General features: G+C 35.3%; 1 long non-coding RNA gene across 5 annotated transcripts; it reads left to right on the top strand.

Moving 5' to 3' along the window:
* The first annotated feature begins 6,846 nt into the window (after positions 1-6,846).
* LOC112801696 (uncharacterized) lies at positions 6,847-14,928 on the top strand. Of its 5 annotated transcripts, none has more exons than XR_011882184.1 (6): positions 6,847-7,290; positions 7,787-7,898; positions 8,030-8,248; positions 10,052-10,291; positions 10,577-11,353; positions 11,581-12,432. It is a non-coding gene; the product is annotated as an uncharacterized lncRNA (long non-coding RNA). The 5 variants fall into 5 exon arrangements; XR_011882183.1 differs by having other exon boundaries at positions 11,561-12,432; XR_011882185.1 differs by lacking the exons at positions 10,577-11,353; positions 11,581-12,432 and adding an exon at positions 14,203-14,928.
* Positions 14,929-17,120: the final 2,192 nt, after the last annotated feature.

The raw sequence follows: 17,120 nt of genomic DNA, 5'->3' as shown, positions 1-17,120 counted from the left end.
TCTTCAAGTCGGGGTTATCTGGAACACATAAGCGTTGACCACAACGCAATACATCTTGATCAAGAGAAAACTATGAGTTTCTCCCATTGTGAACATCTTCCATAAGCTTTCTTAGTTTCGGATCATCACTTTGTGCAACCTTGATCTATTCTATTAGGGAAGATTGGGCTCGAACATGTGCCAAGAAAACTCCTGATTCTCCAAGGTCAAATTGAATTTCACCGGCCTCCAATTGATGGACTTCTTCAACAATTGGTCTCCTTCCAAGAGTGATATGGGCCAAGCTACCCATAGATTTTCTACTGAGGGCATCTGCTACAACATTTGCCTTTCCAGGATGATACAAAATGGTACAATCGTAATCTTTTAGCAACTCCATCCATCTCCGTTGCCTCAAATTTAAATCCTTCTGTTGAAATATATACTTCAAGCTCTTGTGATCCGTATAGATCTCACAGGTCTCACCATAAAGGTAGTGTCTCCAAATCTTTAAAGCAAAGACAACCGCTGCCATTTCCAGGTCATGAGTTAGATAATTCTGCTCATGATTCTTGAGTTGTCGCGAGGCATAGGAAATAACGCGGCCATGCTGCATTAATACACAACTGAGTCCTATCCGAGATACATCGCAAAAGACTGAGAATCTCCCGGACCCAGAAGGTAAAACAAGAACTGGTGCTGAGGTTAGACAAATCTTAAATGTCTGAAAACTTTCCTCACAAGCTTTTGACCATTGAAACTTCACATTCTTCTGAGTTAACTTGGTTAATGGTGCCGAAATTCTCGAGAAGTCCTTGATGAATCGCCGATAGTAATCGGCCAACCCTAGAAAGTTACGAATTTCTGTCACTGTAGTAGGCCTTGGCCACTTCTGAACGGTTTCAACCTTCTTTGGATCCACCATGATTCCATATTTTGATACCACATGCCCCAAGAATGTCACTTGATTAAGCCAAAACTCACATTTAGAAAACTTAGCATATAGCTTGTGATCCCTTAAGGTTTGTAACACAATCCTCAAATGATACTCATGCTCTACAGCACTTTTCGAATACACCAAGATGTCATCAATGAAGACGATAACAAAATGATCTAAGAAAAGTTTGAAAACTCGGTTCATCAGAGCCATGAAAGTTGCAGGTGCATTTGTCAGACCAAAGGACATTACTAAGAACTCATAGTGGCCATAGCGAGTACGAAAAGCAGTTTTCGGAATGTCTTCCTCTTTTATCTTCAATTGATGGTATCCTGAACGCAAGTCGATTTTTGAGAAACAAGTAGCTCCTTGAAGTTGATCGAACAAATCATCAATCCTTGGCAATGGATACTTGTTGCGAACAGTTATCTTATTAAGCTGACGATAATCCATACATAGTCGCATCGTTCCATCCTTCTTCTTTACGAATAGGACAAGAGCTCCCCACGGAGAAGTGCTAGGACGAATGAATCCTTTCTCTAGCATGTCTTCCAATTGAACTTTTAATTCTCGTAACTCAGTTGGAGCCATACGATAGGGAGGAATGGACACAGGTTGGACTCCCGGAGCCAATTCTATGGAAAACTCAACTTCACGGTCAGGCGGCATCCCCGGTAGCTCATCAGGGAACACGTCAGGGAATTCTCTAACAATCGGAACCTGATCAAGACTAGGCACTTCGGCATCAACATCTCTAACAACTGCCAGAAATCCTTGGTTTCCCTTATCCATCAATTGCATAGCACTGATAGATGAGATGATGCTAGCTAAAGTGGGACAGTCATCACCCTTAAAAACAAAAGGTGAGATATCCAGTATGTCAAACTTCACAGTTTTGGGGTAACAGCCCACATCAGCATGACAAGCTGCTAACCAATCCATGCCTAAGATGACATCAATATCGTCCATAGGTTCTAAAAGGATCAAATCAGCTAAGGTTTCAACCGAATTAATTCTAACAACATAAGACCGAAACATGACTCGAACCACCGTGGATACTCCAAGTGGAGTGCCAACATGAAATGGGTGGGATAATAGTTCAGGTTGTTTATTAAAACAAGATGAAAGATATGGAGATACATATGAATAATGAGAACCGGTATCAAATAACACTCGAGCACTAAAGAACAAACTTGTAAAGTACCTGCCACCACAGCATTAGAAGCTTGAGCATCTTGACGTGTTAAAGCATACACACGTGTCTGACCTCGTCCTCTTTGGCTTCCTCTTCTGTTATAAGTTTGACCCCTGCCACCAGCTCCTCTGCCACTAGGACCAGAAGAATTTCCAATAGACATAGCTGAAGATGATGGCATTGGTGTTGTAGGACGTGCAATACCTGGAGCAAAGCCTCCTCTAGGATTTGGACAATCCCTCCTAAGATGACCAGATTGACAACAAACAAAACATGCACCAGTAACCTTGAAACATATACCGGAATGGTAGATCCCACACTGCTGGCAGTAAGATTTAGTTGGTCTTGTCTGATTGGAACCATGTTCGCTAGATTGAGGGGTGCCCCCAACAAAAGGTCTTGGACTTGAAACACTCATAGGAACAGATCCAGAAGAAGCAACCCCACCGAAAGATGTTTGAGGACGAGCTCGATAACCTGAATAACCTTGCTGATTAGTCTGACTATGATGAGACTGAAATCCTCCTGAACTAGATCCACCAGAAAATTGTCCTTTCATCTTGGGCTTCTTACCAACATCCTTAAATGCATTTCTCTCCGCTATCCCAACTTCAATTCCATAAGCAGAGTTTAGGACATCCTTAAAAGACATGCGTCCGACTTCAGGAATAAGAGTAGTGAACATAGGTTCTGCCAATCCACGAATGAAACGACAAACTTTCATCTCTTCTGAATTCACCAAGTACGGAGCACTCTTAGAAAGTCTGGTAAACTCCTTAGCATACTCAGTCACTGTCATATTCTCTTGCCTTAATCTTTCAAAGGCAATTGCATCTTCTGCTTGCTTGTTAGCTGGATAAAATCGAGCGAGAAACTCTTCAGTGAACTCTTTCCAAGAAGGAAGAGGAAGTCCAGCTGCTTCTTTGCTCTCAAGAAGAGACTCATACCAATATCTTGCTGAACCACGTAAGTTGTAGGATACTAACTCAACAGCCCATTCCTTGGTGCACTTGAGAGCTCGAATAGCTTTCTATGCATCCTCTAGATATTGCTGTGGATCTTCATCCAATCAATCTCCATTGAAAGTGGACGAATTCAACTTCAAATACTTTTCAATTGGCGGCTCTTGATCCCCAAACAATTGATGAACTCTATGAGGCTGAGGATTTGGCATACTAGGAATTTCTGCTCCGTCCCTATTTTGATTTATTAGGACCTGTAATACCGTATTAAGGGTTTGATTCATTCCCCTTAATTCAGCCGCTAAGTTCGGTTGAGCCTCTCTTACTGCAAGGTTCTCTCCTTCGCGCCTATCAGCTATCCTTTGGCTCATTGGCCTTTGTCGAAGCGCTCCAAGTGATGGAGAAACTGCCCTATTGGATTCAGCAGTATCAGGAGCATTAACAGCGCCACCACATCTTGTCTTAGGTGGCATCTTCCACCTATTGAGTAAATAAAGCGATTGGATAACCAACGACATATGTATATGAATTTCAAAGACAATAGGACAGATAGAAAGAATTATGAGACCAAAAGATTGAGGACGACTTCCTATAGGCCTCTAATAACATCACACTTTATAAAAATGGGTCGGCTTTCATTTGCACAATTGTGATCTTACTAAAGGACACTTGCTCCCTATTACACAGGAAAACCTAAGGCTCTGATATCACTTTGTCATGGCCCGAACCTGGCAATGACTGGCCCGAACCTTGAAAAACGGACAGAATCTCCTCTATTTCTAGGACCTTACCAACATAAATATTAACTCCCTGTATCAATAATAAACATCCATTTCCACAGACAACAACAACAGCATATTCCAACTATATCCACAACCACATATATCCAAAATACGCATTTCATATATATATATATATATATATATATATATATATATATATGTATATATATATCAAGTTGATACTAGAGTATATAGTTAAATCCACAAGTCTTACATAACCAACTTATAATTACTATCTAAACAGTTCAAGATTCCAAAATAGCATAACCCACACGAGGATCCTGCCTGTGACATATGGAGCATTGACATAATCTAAATTTTGAGTAAAGGTTCCATTACATAAATACTTAGCCCTTGAAAAGAAGAAAGGGCTCACCAAAATGACTAAGATCTACTGAGGGGCAGGTGAAATGGAACCTGGAATGACTCCTGTATCTGAAGAACATGGGAATATAATGGGGTGAGTTTTACAACTCAGTGAGCAAACATTACATCTATAACCCACACGAGACAATACAGAGTTTACCTTGAAAATTATGTTTCTTTTCAGAGATGAGAAATTCATATTAATTAATTATGCAAATAAATAAATAAGTAGTTAAGCGGATGAACTGAAATGGGAGTCCTCATTCCAGAAGTCAAATCAAATCAAATATTACACACCTAAGGCGGCTCCACCTCTAAACGTAGCCCTTTCCTCTAGTGTGCCCGTACGGTATAACAGATCCAACGTTTGGCCTACACGTTGGGCTAGCAACGCCCCTACTAGCTGAGGTCTGAGTTAGATGCATCTAAGTTAACGTCATAACCGCCGTTAACTACGGTTTTCTAGTCAGAGTCTCCCAAACCAATCCAAACCAAATCATTTATAACAAATCTCTAATAATTAAAACATATTACTAAATTTTCATAGTAAATAAAAATATATATAAGAATGCATACTAAAATTTAATTAAAATTTAATAAAGTCAAATAAGAAAACATGTATGCTTTACAAAATATATAAATATCATCTCGTGTGTATTTTTATAAAATTGTAAGTTTCACAAATCAATACTTATTTCAAAAATTCAAACATCACAATAATAAAATATTTTCAAACTCCAAAATTAATGATTCGATAAAATATCGATAATAATATATTTAAAAATAATTATAGATATAATATCCACTCACAACTTGATTTCAAGGAACCGGAAGCAACTCTGAGCACGTCAATGAGCTACCAAATGATGTCCAATAATTCTACAACTCTAGAAATATGACAATAATGATATTTGTGAGCTACTAACATTGTCAATTAACATAATCTTACTCACCTTGACAAAAGCCCCAAATTTTCTCTCCCTAATAACCCTAATTCGGATTTATACATACCCATAAACATAGAGATGACAAAAATTGGGAATATGGCTAATTATTGAGTCAAAGAGTTACCTTGAAGCCTCAATAATAACCGGAACTCAAAAGTTGGATACTTTCTTCACTAAGTAGGTTGAAGCTCCATGATTTAGGGTTGTGATAAAGAAATTTGAATGAATAAAATAGAGAAAAGAAGGAGAAGAAATTAAGATGAAAGAAGTGGGTTTAATGATAGTGTGTGATTGCAGGAAGAAGGGATGAGAAGATGGGAGAGATGAATGAGAAAGAAGGGAAGAGGAGAAGAGGGTTTTAGGTTTTGTTGGAAGGAAATAAAAGAAAGTGAAAGAAGGAAGGGGGGATGGGGTCTTCGATAGATGGGGGAGAAGGGAAGAAAATTTAAGTGGGGGCATGTGCCCCCCATGTGCTTTCCATCCCCTTTTTTTTTTTTTTTCCTTTCTCTTCGGTTATAATAGAAATATTGCTACAAATATACAGAAATATTTTTTTAATGATTACGACACACAAACTGAGTTTGAAAACAACCCACAAAAATGACTGAATTATCAACAAAAACACATCTAAATCAATTTTGGATCGGACAACGTCATCAATATGGAAAAATTTCTATGATAATGATAATAATGATATTGATAACGATAAGGATGATACATATAAAAAGAAGACGACGATGACTATAATGATAATGATCATGATGATGAAGATGATAGAGAAGAAGGAGAAAAAAGAAGGAGGAGGAGGAGGTGTTGGTGACGACGATAACAAAAGAGAAAGATAATGAAAAAGAAAGAGAAGAAGAAGAAGAAGACGAAGTATCAGGGGTGACGAAGAAGAAGAAGAAGAAGAAGGACAAAGTATCAGAGGTGACAAAGTAGAAGAAGAAGAAGAAGAAGAAGAAGAAGAAGAAGAAGAAGAAGAAGAAGAAGAAGAAGAAGAACGTGTGCAGCAGGGGCGCGAAGAAGAACGTGTGCGTATGAGTCATGAGTGTAAATAACTTGTTGGACTCGTTTAGTTAATTAATTTGTATGTAAAGATTTATTTTTTTTTCAAATTGTTAGTGGGGGGCACTTGTCCCTACAAGCTACAACATATATTCATTTTCGGGTACAATAATATAAAAGTACCTTTTTGTTTATTTATTATGTTAAAAATATCTTTTTTTAAATAAAAAATCTTTAAAAAGGATATAAATTATAGCGTCTAAACAAAAATTTTCTTTTTATTTTTCAAGTATTTTTAGTCTACTACTAAAATTTTGACAAATACACTAAAAATAAAAAAAATTAATTAAAAAAATAAATATTTTTCTAATAATTTAATGTCATTCAAATAAATTCTTAATACAGTTAAATATTTCTATTTTTAAAAATATTATATGCATAAAAAACTCAACCATTAAATTAATTACTATAAATTTATATTTAAATAATTTTATAATTTAATTTATTTTTAATATTTATTTTATTTTTTAACATATATTTTATAGGAATTGGAATTTGATAACTGATTTATTTTTACATATGTCTAGTGTTATTAATATCTTTATACTTATATTCCGTTGAAATTAGATCCAACTTTATATATTCTTTTGACTTTATTGTAAATATGTCTAAACATAATTATTAAATTTGTCATATTATATGAGATATTTTTCTTTAGAAGGAGCACTAGGAATTTTTCGTCAAAGAACCAAACCACATTATAGAACAATAAGCGTTCCTAGAACCTCCTTACTATAAAAAGCAGACGCCATGACAGAAGTAACCCCATCATATCATAATTCATATTCATAGTTTCAGATACACAATTAAATTGACTCCAAAAAAATAAGTACGAACAACCATCTAAACCATAGTTTGATCCTAACCGTGTTGCTACTCATAGCATTTGCAACGAAGACTGAGCAATCAAAATAGATTCCAACACTGTATGTCTTCGGTGATTCATTTGTTGACTGTAGTAACAACCACAATGTTGATTTCTTTCCTTATGGCATAGATTTCGGCACACCCACTGGTCGCTGCACTAATGGCAAAACTGTTGCTGATTTCCTTGGTGAGAAACTATATATCTAGAATCATTCATTCCACAAGATTCTTACTGATTTGTGCAGAACATATTTTATTTACTGTTAACATACAAATAAAACTCCCACTCAAAAACTCAACCAAACAATTGGTTACATGTTGACTAAAAAAGTTACTCATCTAAATTTTTATTTTGTAGTTTGTGTATATAGAAAATATGTGTGTATAATTGCTCAAATATCCTTGTGTATGCTAATGATCGCACTAGAAAATAGTGTTAGAAAGAAAGAAAAAAAAAACATAACTCCCGTCTATAATAAAATTTCTGCTAATATATATAAAGAAGATTTAGCGTACATACATCTTGATCCAACAAAAAGAAGAAACTGTACTATAACTTTCATCTAACTACCAAAGAGGATTAAGATTAGTATTTCTTTACATTTAGTTCACTCTTGAGTCTTGGATCTAGATTTAGTTGCATCATTTTTGTGATTCAATTGTTTTATTTTTAATTTTTGCAGCTATATACCTTGGTCTGCCTTTTGCCCCTGCGTACTTGGGACTTTCAGAGTCATAACTACAGGCATAAATTACGCATCGGCGGGTTCTGGAATTTTGCCAGACACCAATAATGTTAGTGGCTCGTATTCTCACACCTCTACTTCAAAATTTCATTAGCTAAAAGATTACTTCTTCTTTTTTACTTATTTTAAAAATTAAACGAATTTATGATACCGTATACTATTTGTGCTTTCTTTAATTAGGAAATTTCATTTATAATGGACGAACAAATAAGGGGATTCGAGAGGACAGTTAAGGAGATTCTGCCAAAGGGGTTAGGTGAAGAAGCAGCGGAGAAGCATGTATCTGAATCCTTGTTTTTCTTATCTTCGGGTGTGAATGATCACTTCAAAAACAATACATTTCGTGGTAGTAGGAAATTTGCTTCCTACCTCATAAATGAATTCAAAATACGCTTGCAGGTATGTCAAATTTATTTACATATACAATTAACGAGTACATTATTGCACAAACTGATAAAAGTAACACATTTATCCCTAAGATTTTGCCCGGAACAATTTCATATATATCCGGCTAACGTTAGAAAAAAAATAATTTAAAGTTATTTTATTTAATTTATCATCTATGATTTTTTATATATAATATCTATAATTATATATTTATTATATTTAATATTATATAATTATTTCAGCAATTGGTTAAAAAATGCAAAATAAGATATATGACTACAAAATAAAATAATTTAGACTGTATTAAACTGATTTTTTATTGTCTTTTAAATATTTTTGTATATATACCTTGTTTCCACGAAAACATATTATGTTAATTTCTTTATATTGAGCCAATTGAACTTTGTTTGGGAGTTTGGCACTCCGCACTCCTATTTTGATTTTTTTACATCAAATAATACAATAAACGAAGAAAAACCAAAAAGCATGACGTTCCTTTCACCTTTTCGTTTATTATTATTATTGCTTTTTTGTGACAGATACTTCATAGCCTAGGAGCAAGAAAATTCTTTGTGAACAATGTTCCTCCAGTAGGATGCTTTCCATCAGTAAATCTGCGCTCAAAACCAATAGGAAAGTGTAGTAACTCTTTTGTTTTCCCTTTTTAGAAAATATTCTTTGGTTTTCTTTCAATTTTTGCTTAAGTTTTGTTTGGTAATAAACTGTTGTTATTCTGTTTTAAAATCTAAGACGTTTTAGATTTTTACAATTTAATTCTTAAAAAAATTATTAAATTTATTTTTACAAATATAAAATTTTTATTTTTATTTAAATGAGTGGATATTTGATATTTTAATGTCAAGTTAAAAAATAAAAATGATGATATAAAACACTATATTATATTCCTCGATTATTATATTTTTTAATCAAAGAGTTATTGCATTTATTGATATTGGATTATTTTGAAATTAAGAATATAATCTTAGAAATGCACATATAATAAAACAACAAAAATATTATTTGTACAATAAAATTAACTACTAAAATCAGCTTAAAATTTAAAAACTAAAATTTTAGTTAGATTTGTATTTATAAATTTTTTTTATTTCTTTAAAAAATCAGAAAACTTAGGATAAGATTTGTATTTATAAATTTTTTTTATTCTTAAAATAAAAAATCTTACTGATTTGTAATTACAAACATTTTATTTTTTTAAAATCATAAATTTTATCCGTTGATTTATGAACTTGAATTTTTAAAAAAGTTATAATATGTAAATCTGATCCACCAATTTCATTCTTCTCTTCTCTCCTCAATAAATTTAACTGTCCGATTTGCTCAATAATAATTTATAAAAAATTAATTTTATATTAAAGAGAAACACCAACCCTTTCTATAATAATATATTACACACTAATTTTCTCCACATCAACAAAATTGAGCACTCTTATTTTATAGTTTTTATGATAGATCTTATTATGTATAAAAAAAATTGAAAAACATAAATTTACAATTTTATTTTCTGGATAACACCAAAGAAATTCGATAGGTCAAATAATGAATAGTAAAAACATCTAGAGTAAAAGAGGTGGCCACTTCTTAAATTTGATTTATGTTCATATATAAGAAGAAAACATTTCAAGTATTTTAGCGTTTAAGGTGTTTTGATAATTTTGTCTATTAATTTTAATTATAAAAATTTATATATAATTAAAATCAATAACTAAAATTATCGACACACTTGTAAAATATACATGGATGGGACTCACTCTTTATTGTTTCAAATATGACGAATGCACTTTATAACTTGTGCAGGGATCGTAGAAGCAATCAAACCATGCATGTTGCCCTCGAAGCATCAATGGTGATCTGTTATGCCATCCGAATTGTGATTTTTGTGCAAACAGAAACACATATCTTTTCTTTGATGACCGCCCAACCGAGAGAGCCAACCAAATATATGCAATAAAGTGCTTCGTCATTGACCATGCTATCTGCACTCCTCGCATAAACATCAGACACTTTCTATAACTCTTATTTTCTTAAATAAATCAGGTACCTCTAAGCTAGCGTCTAAGCTCTGAATCAATCTTACGATGCTAGTGTTTTGAATCTGGGTTATTAAATTCGATGGACGTTTAATATCTAGAAAGAGTGACTTTGTTTATTGTACTTGATGCAACTTATTAATAATAATAATAATAATAATAATAATAATTATTATTATTATTATTATTATTATTATTATTATTATTATTATTATTATTATTATTATTATTATTATTGATATGGCTGTTACAAATTCGATGTCATAACTCGACATTATACACCATGACTCAGCATAAAGCGTTACCTTCAACTCAACGGATTACATTCTGAAATAAAAACGTCCGACTTGGTGTTGTCACCTACTAAATTCTAATAATTGCTCTTCAATGTAAATGACCAACAGAAGCGTAACCGATCTATTTTACTCCACCAATAAAGGTATGATATTTTACCCACGAAAGATACACTGAATTCACAATACTAACTTAAGCATCGGAGTGTCTTTTACAGGTACACTCCCATTTTGTTCATACTCTCCGCAACGTGATATCACTCTGGGCGAAGAGCTTGGACCTTTCTAGTATATAGCTAAGTGTTGAAGGCAACAAAGCTCGGCGTCGACTCCCAAAAACCGAGTTACATCCAGGTTATTCACAAAAGAACAATTGGTGCCCACTGTGGGGCCGAAGATATAGATTTTCTTTTTTTTTCATCGGCCTCAATATTTTCACTTTTAACCATGGCTGATCTACCTCCACCTATGCCATCCGAACTTCTTTGGATGGTAACTGAGTTGCAACAAGCCAACTAGCGCAGGAGAATCAAAGAATGGAAAACTAGATTGTCGAGCTAGCTAATGCTCGGATTGAAAACAATGATGGTCGTCTAGAACGAACAAAAGAGGCCAGGCACCAATCTGGTAATCTGGTCCAACGCATGTATCAGAAACTACTCGGAATGAAAAAGCTCAATTTCAACAGAACGAATAAGCTCAAGCTCAACGGAACGAAAAAGCTCAGGCAGAAAACGAAAACATTGAGCCCGACAACTCTAATAGGCCATTCACAGGTGAGCTGATGAACTTCAAACTGCCGAGAAGGTTCACCTTACGAACTACCTTAATCCCCTACGACGGGTTAGGCAATCCAAATAAATACGTCAAAAAGTTCAGATCCATAATGATAATAAATGGTGCATCAGATAAAGTTTTATGTCGTTGTTTTCCATCTTATTTAGATGGTCCTGCACTTGATTGGTTCTGTACTTTGCCTGCAGATTCTATTTCTCGTTTTCAGGAACTTGCGAAGCTTTTTAAGGAGCATTTTGCTGGCTCAGCTATCTACCTGCACGACTCTAACTACTTGAATACAATCAAACAATATCAAAATGAAAGCCTTAAAGACTACATGATTCGTTTCACGATAGTGGCCATGAGGATCCCCGACCTCCACCAAGAAGTGCAGCTGCACGCCATTAAAAGTGGACTCTGACCAGGCAAGTTCCAAGAGGCTATTGCTATCTCCAAACCGAAGACCATGGCTGAATTTCGCGAAAAAGCGAAAGGACAGATCGATATTGAGGAACTTTGACAAGCTCGGAAAGCAGAAAAGCCCAGTATAAAGAGGAAGATAAACCATGGGACAGTAAGAAGAGTTTCAAGCTCACCCTCGTTATGAATCCTATTCTCAGTTCAATACAAAGAGGGACGACATTATCAAGGAGATTCTAAATTCTAAATTGATCAAACCACCACGAAAGGCCGGCAATTATCCAGAAGCGAAGAATGTAGACAAGTCAAAGTATTGCACCTATCACCATAAGCATGGACATACCACTGATGAGTCTGTCATCGCCAAGGACCTCTTGGAGTAACTAGCTCAGCAAGGCCTTTTAGACAAATATATCGGTGGCCATATACAAAGCCGTGCCCCTTCCTCGGGTGACCATACCTCAGCAGGACAACACAGCTGAAACAAGGAAAGGGTGACTTCAAGTCATCCTAAACAACCTAGAGGAATTATTAACTGTATTTCTAGAGGTTTTGTAGGTGGAGGTGCTACAAGCTCGGCAAGGAAACACTCCTACCGAGCTATGTTATCGATAGAAGCTAGTCCTAACAATAATCAAACACCTTCACATTTTCCTCAGATGACGTTTCACGCCTCTGACTTCAATACAAACATAACAAATCTAGATGACCCAGTCGTAATTTCCATCCATTTAGGAGACCTTCTGGTAAAAAACGTACTAATGGATCTGGGGAGCAGTGCTGATGTTCTTTTCTATTCAACATTCCAGAAAATGAAGCTAAGTAACAACTTAGGGTTAAGTACGATTTTGGTCCCTAACGTAGAGGCCGAAAATTTATTTTGTCCTCGGCCTTTTTTTCGCTACAAAATGGTTCTGAAAGTTTCAGTTTATTTTAAAATTGTCCTTTTCACTAAATTTTTTATTTTTATTACCATTTTACCCCTAACTAAAAAAATTATAAAATAAAATAAAAAAAGAAAGGGAACGAAGTGGGGTAGGGGAAAGAGAACGGGGGGAGGGAACGAAGGGCCGAAGGGGGGTGGGGAGAAAGAGAAAGGGGGGAAGATAGTCGGGGGGTGGGAAATGTGGGTATCACGCTACTGCCTGTGATGGAGAGCACGTCGCCGCCGCCACCGCTGTTTTCTCACCGCTGCTTCCTTGGCGTTCTCGTTGCAATTCACGGCGTCTCCACCACGCGATCCGCCACCACCATCGCATCTCTCCTCACTACAAGAGAGGCGGTAGATAGCGGTGGTTTTTTTTCTATTAGCCGCAGTTTTTTTTTGCAAAATCATATTTCGGCGGTTTAATAAACTACCCTAGTTATTGGCGCGGGGAAATGATTCTGCGATGGTTTTCAGCAACCGCTGGTATAACCGTCGCTGAATCAGTATTTTGCGGGAACTAATTTAGCGGTGGTTTTAAACCGCCGCGATGTACAAGTATTAGGGTTTAGTTCATTTTTTACCAGCGGTTACGAACCTGATGACTGTGCATCATATAATGTTTTTTTAGGCTTTTTCATACAAGAAATTGATGATTAGTGCTTAAATATTGAATGCTTTTGTGCTTAAATGATATATTTCTTTGATCTTTTGATTTTATAAACTTTGTAGGAAATAATAGAAGAAGAAGCAATAAAAGCACTAAAAAGAAGAATAATACTCCCAAGGTGGCAAAAGAGTTAGAAACAAACTCAAAGAGGCTTCTGAGTTAAGCAAAGAGGATTTGCAACCATGACCTCTTCACACTCCAACAAGAATAACTTGAGCTACAAAATTCCAAATGAGATGATTTTAGTGGCATTGGAAAGTAGGAATCTAGAGATTTCCAAGCATATATGGCAATACATGGTGGACATTAAATCTGAGGGAGAAAATTTATCCCGAAAGTGCAAAGATGAACATAGTATCAACCTGTAGTAAGGCCAGCTGACCTCTTCACATTCCAAGGAGTATAACTTGAGCTTTAGAGCTTTGAATGATGCGCTCTTAAATGCGTTAGAAAGTAGACATCCAGAACTTTCCAACGATATATAATAGTATGGGGTGAAAATCAAGTTTGGGCGTCAGAAGCTGGCGCCAACTTTGGCCTCCAAACAGCCAGTGTTCACTAAGTGAACATGGCGTTCACTAAATTGAACCTTTTCGGCCTCCAAAACAGCGTAACCATGCTGATAAACCACTATTTTATGGTTTATATTATGCTCAATTGAGTGGTTTTTATCAACTCTTTACTCACTTATTCATACAATTCGCATGTTTTACATTTTCCTTCCTGATTTTGTGCTATGATTGAAAACATGCTTCTTTGATCTTATATTTGCTTATTATTAATCCTCTCTTATTACCATTAGATGCCTTGATAAGTGTGTTAAGTGTTTTCAGATATTATAGGGCAGGAATGGCTTGGAGGATGGAAAGGAAGCATGCAAAAGTGGAAGGAATACAAGAAGTTGAAGAAGTTGTTAAGCTGTCCAGCCTGACCTCTTTGCACTCAAACGGCTATAACTTTAGCTACAGAGGTCTAAACAATGCGGTTTTAGTTGCATTGGAAAGCTAACGTCCGGGGTTTCGATTTGATATATAATATGCTATAATTGCTCTGACGCTAGGCGACGCGAACGCGTGATTCACTCGGACGCGTCGCATCTGCGAACTTCAATCCGTGCGGCCGCGTGGGCGACGCCTCCGCGTCACTTGGCCGCGACCTGTACGGACCAGAAAGTGCTGAAAGTGACTTTTGGGCTGTCTCTGACCCATTTTTCGGCCCAGAACACACAGATTAGAGGCTATAAATTGGGGGAATGCATCCATTCATAATTATGCACTCATAATTCATAATTTTAGTTTTAGATGTAATTTTTAGAGAGAGAGGTTCTCTCCTCTCTCTTAGGATTAGGATTAGGATTCCTCTTAAAGGATTTAGGATTTCTTTTAATCACTTCAGGATTATTTCATCTTCATCAGGTTCAATAATTTATGTTTCTCTTCTACTTTTATTTACTATGATATTTTTTTTTTGTGTTTGATTGATGTTGCCCAATTGGCTGATGATATTGTCCATGTTAGAATTGACATTTTTATTTAATATGATTTGAGGTATTTCAGATTTATATGTTATGGATGCTTTGGTTTTATTCAATTTATTTTCATTCCAGTAGATTTAATCCCTTTCCTTTTGGTCTTGGTTAAGAAATCAGTAACTCAGGAGTTATGTTAGCTCAACATAATTGATAACTGTTATCTTTGCTAATTGAATTGAACTTCAATAATTCCAACCTTTTCTTAGGAAATAAATAGGATTCGAAGGTCAAACTAATTAGTCCCTTGACTTTTCTTTGCTTTAGCAAAGGTTAACTAAGTGGAATTAAGATTCAACGTTCATTATTATTGATAAGAATAACTAAGTCTGGACTTCCAATTTCTCATACCTTGCCAAAGGGTTTTCTTTACATTATTTATTTATTTTAGTTGCCATTTAAATTATTTGCCATATTCATTCCTCATTCTTAAAACCCCCAATTTACAAACTCATAACCAATAATAAGAATATACCTCCCTGCAATTCCTTGAGAAGACGACCCGAGGTTTAAATACTCGGTTATCAATTTTAAAGGGGTTTGTTACTTGTGACAACCAAAACATTTGTATGAAAGGACATTTGTTGGTTTAGAAGCTATACTTGCAACGGGAATTTATTCTGAATTCTAGATCACGCAAAAATCCTAACGTCAAATTGGCGCCGTTGCCGGGAAATTGCAAACGTGTGCCTTATTATTGGTTATTGTAAATATTTAAAAAAAAATTTCAGATTTTTATTTTAAAAGTTTTATCTTATCTTATCTTATTTTTCAAAAATTCAATTTAAAAAAAAAACATCTCTTTTTCAAAATATTTTCTTTTTGTTAGTTTTTGTTTTTATTTTCTCTCACTACTATGAACTCTCACCCCTTTGGCTATGAGTCTGGTTACAATTATGTTGTAGGAAGAAGAAATTACAATGAGAACATGCATCAAGGTTGGAACAATCAAAGATGGGAGGAGCCATAAGGATTTGATCAACCCTAATGGCAACAACTTCCTCCAATGGACTATCAACAACCACCACCATATGCCTATGAACCCTCTCCTCAACATGACTTTGGACCACCATACTCACAAGCCACTTTCCAACATTCACCTCCATATGACCCTAACCCTCAACCACCATACCAACAACCTTATGAGCCATATGAACCATATATAGAACCACCCCAATTCCAAACCAATTACTCACAAGAACCACTGATGCAGGTGGAAATTGTCTCTCAACAAATTTCCTTCGGAAGTGTACCGAATTTTGTCGTCAAGTAAAAACTCACAATAGAGTGAGGTCGAATCCCACAGGGATTGATTGATCAAGCAACTTTGATTAGAAGATTGTTCTAGTTGAGCGAATTCAAAATTTGGGTTGAGAGTTGCAGAAAATAAAATGGCGGGAATGTAAATGACGGAAAAGTAAATGCTAGAATTAAAGAACTGGAAGTAAATGACTGAAATTAAATTGCAGAATTGTAAATGGGAATGGGGTGTTTGCTCATGAAAATAAACGCAGAAATTAAAGAGAATGGGTGAGATCAAAATTGGGGAGTTCATTGGGCAAAGGAGATGTTGCAATTCTCCGGATCAAGTTCATTTTCATCTCTTCCTCAATCAATGCATTCATTGATCTCCTTGGCAATCTTAATTGATTGAATTACAATTTCTTGCAATTCAATCTCTCAAGTCTTGATCAATAGCCAATTCCTTGGTCAATTGCTCATGAGAAGAGATGAAGTGTGGTCACTGATTATACCACATGCATTTCCCAAATCAAGTTTTAAGAGGATTATAGTCACATATCCATCCAAACCCAATTTGGTCCAGCATGAGAAAGCATTTCTAGCTTGATCTCTTCATTCCTCTTTCAAGGTTCAAAAGGGATCCAAGTTTGAATAGTTTCTTTTCCAAGATAACTACCTAATGGGATGAAGATCGAAAGCTTTCAAGTAAAATCAAGAGAAAAGATAGAAGAAGAATGAAGAAAACTAGTATTGATCCATCAAATTACAACAGAGCTCCCTACCTAATGAAATGGGTTTAGTTGTTCATTGCTCTAAAAAATGAAAACAAAGATGGAGAATACATTCTGAACTAGAAGAGCAGAGAAAGTAAAAATATAGAGATTAATGCTTTTCTTTTCTTTTAGACTCCTCTCCAACTCTTCCAAAAAAACTCCTCTAAATAATTCAAAGCTACTCCTATATATACTACTCTTCTATTCT

The sequence above is a fragment of the Arachis hypogaea genome, chromosome 5 (genome assembly GCF_003086295.3).
Source record: "Arachis hypogaea cultivar Tifrunner chromosome 5, arahy.Tifrunner.gnm2.J5K5, whole genome shotgun sequence".
NCBI classification, from domain to species: Eukaryota; Viridiplantae; Streptophyta; class Magnoliopsida; order Fabales; family Fabaceae; genus Arachis; species Arachis hypogaea.
The sequence above is the reverse complement of the archived record's forward strand: the minus strand, read 5'-3'. Positions and strand labels throughout refer to the sequence as shown.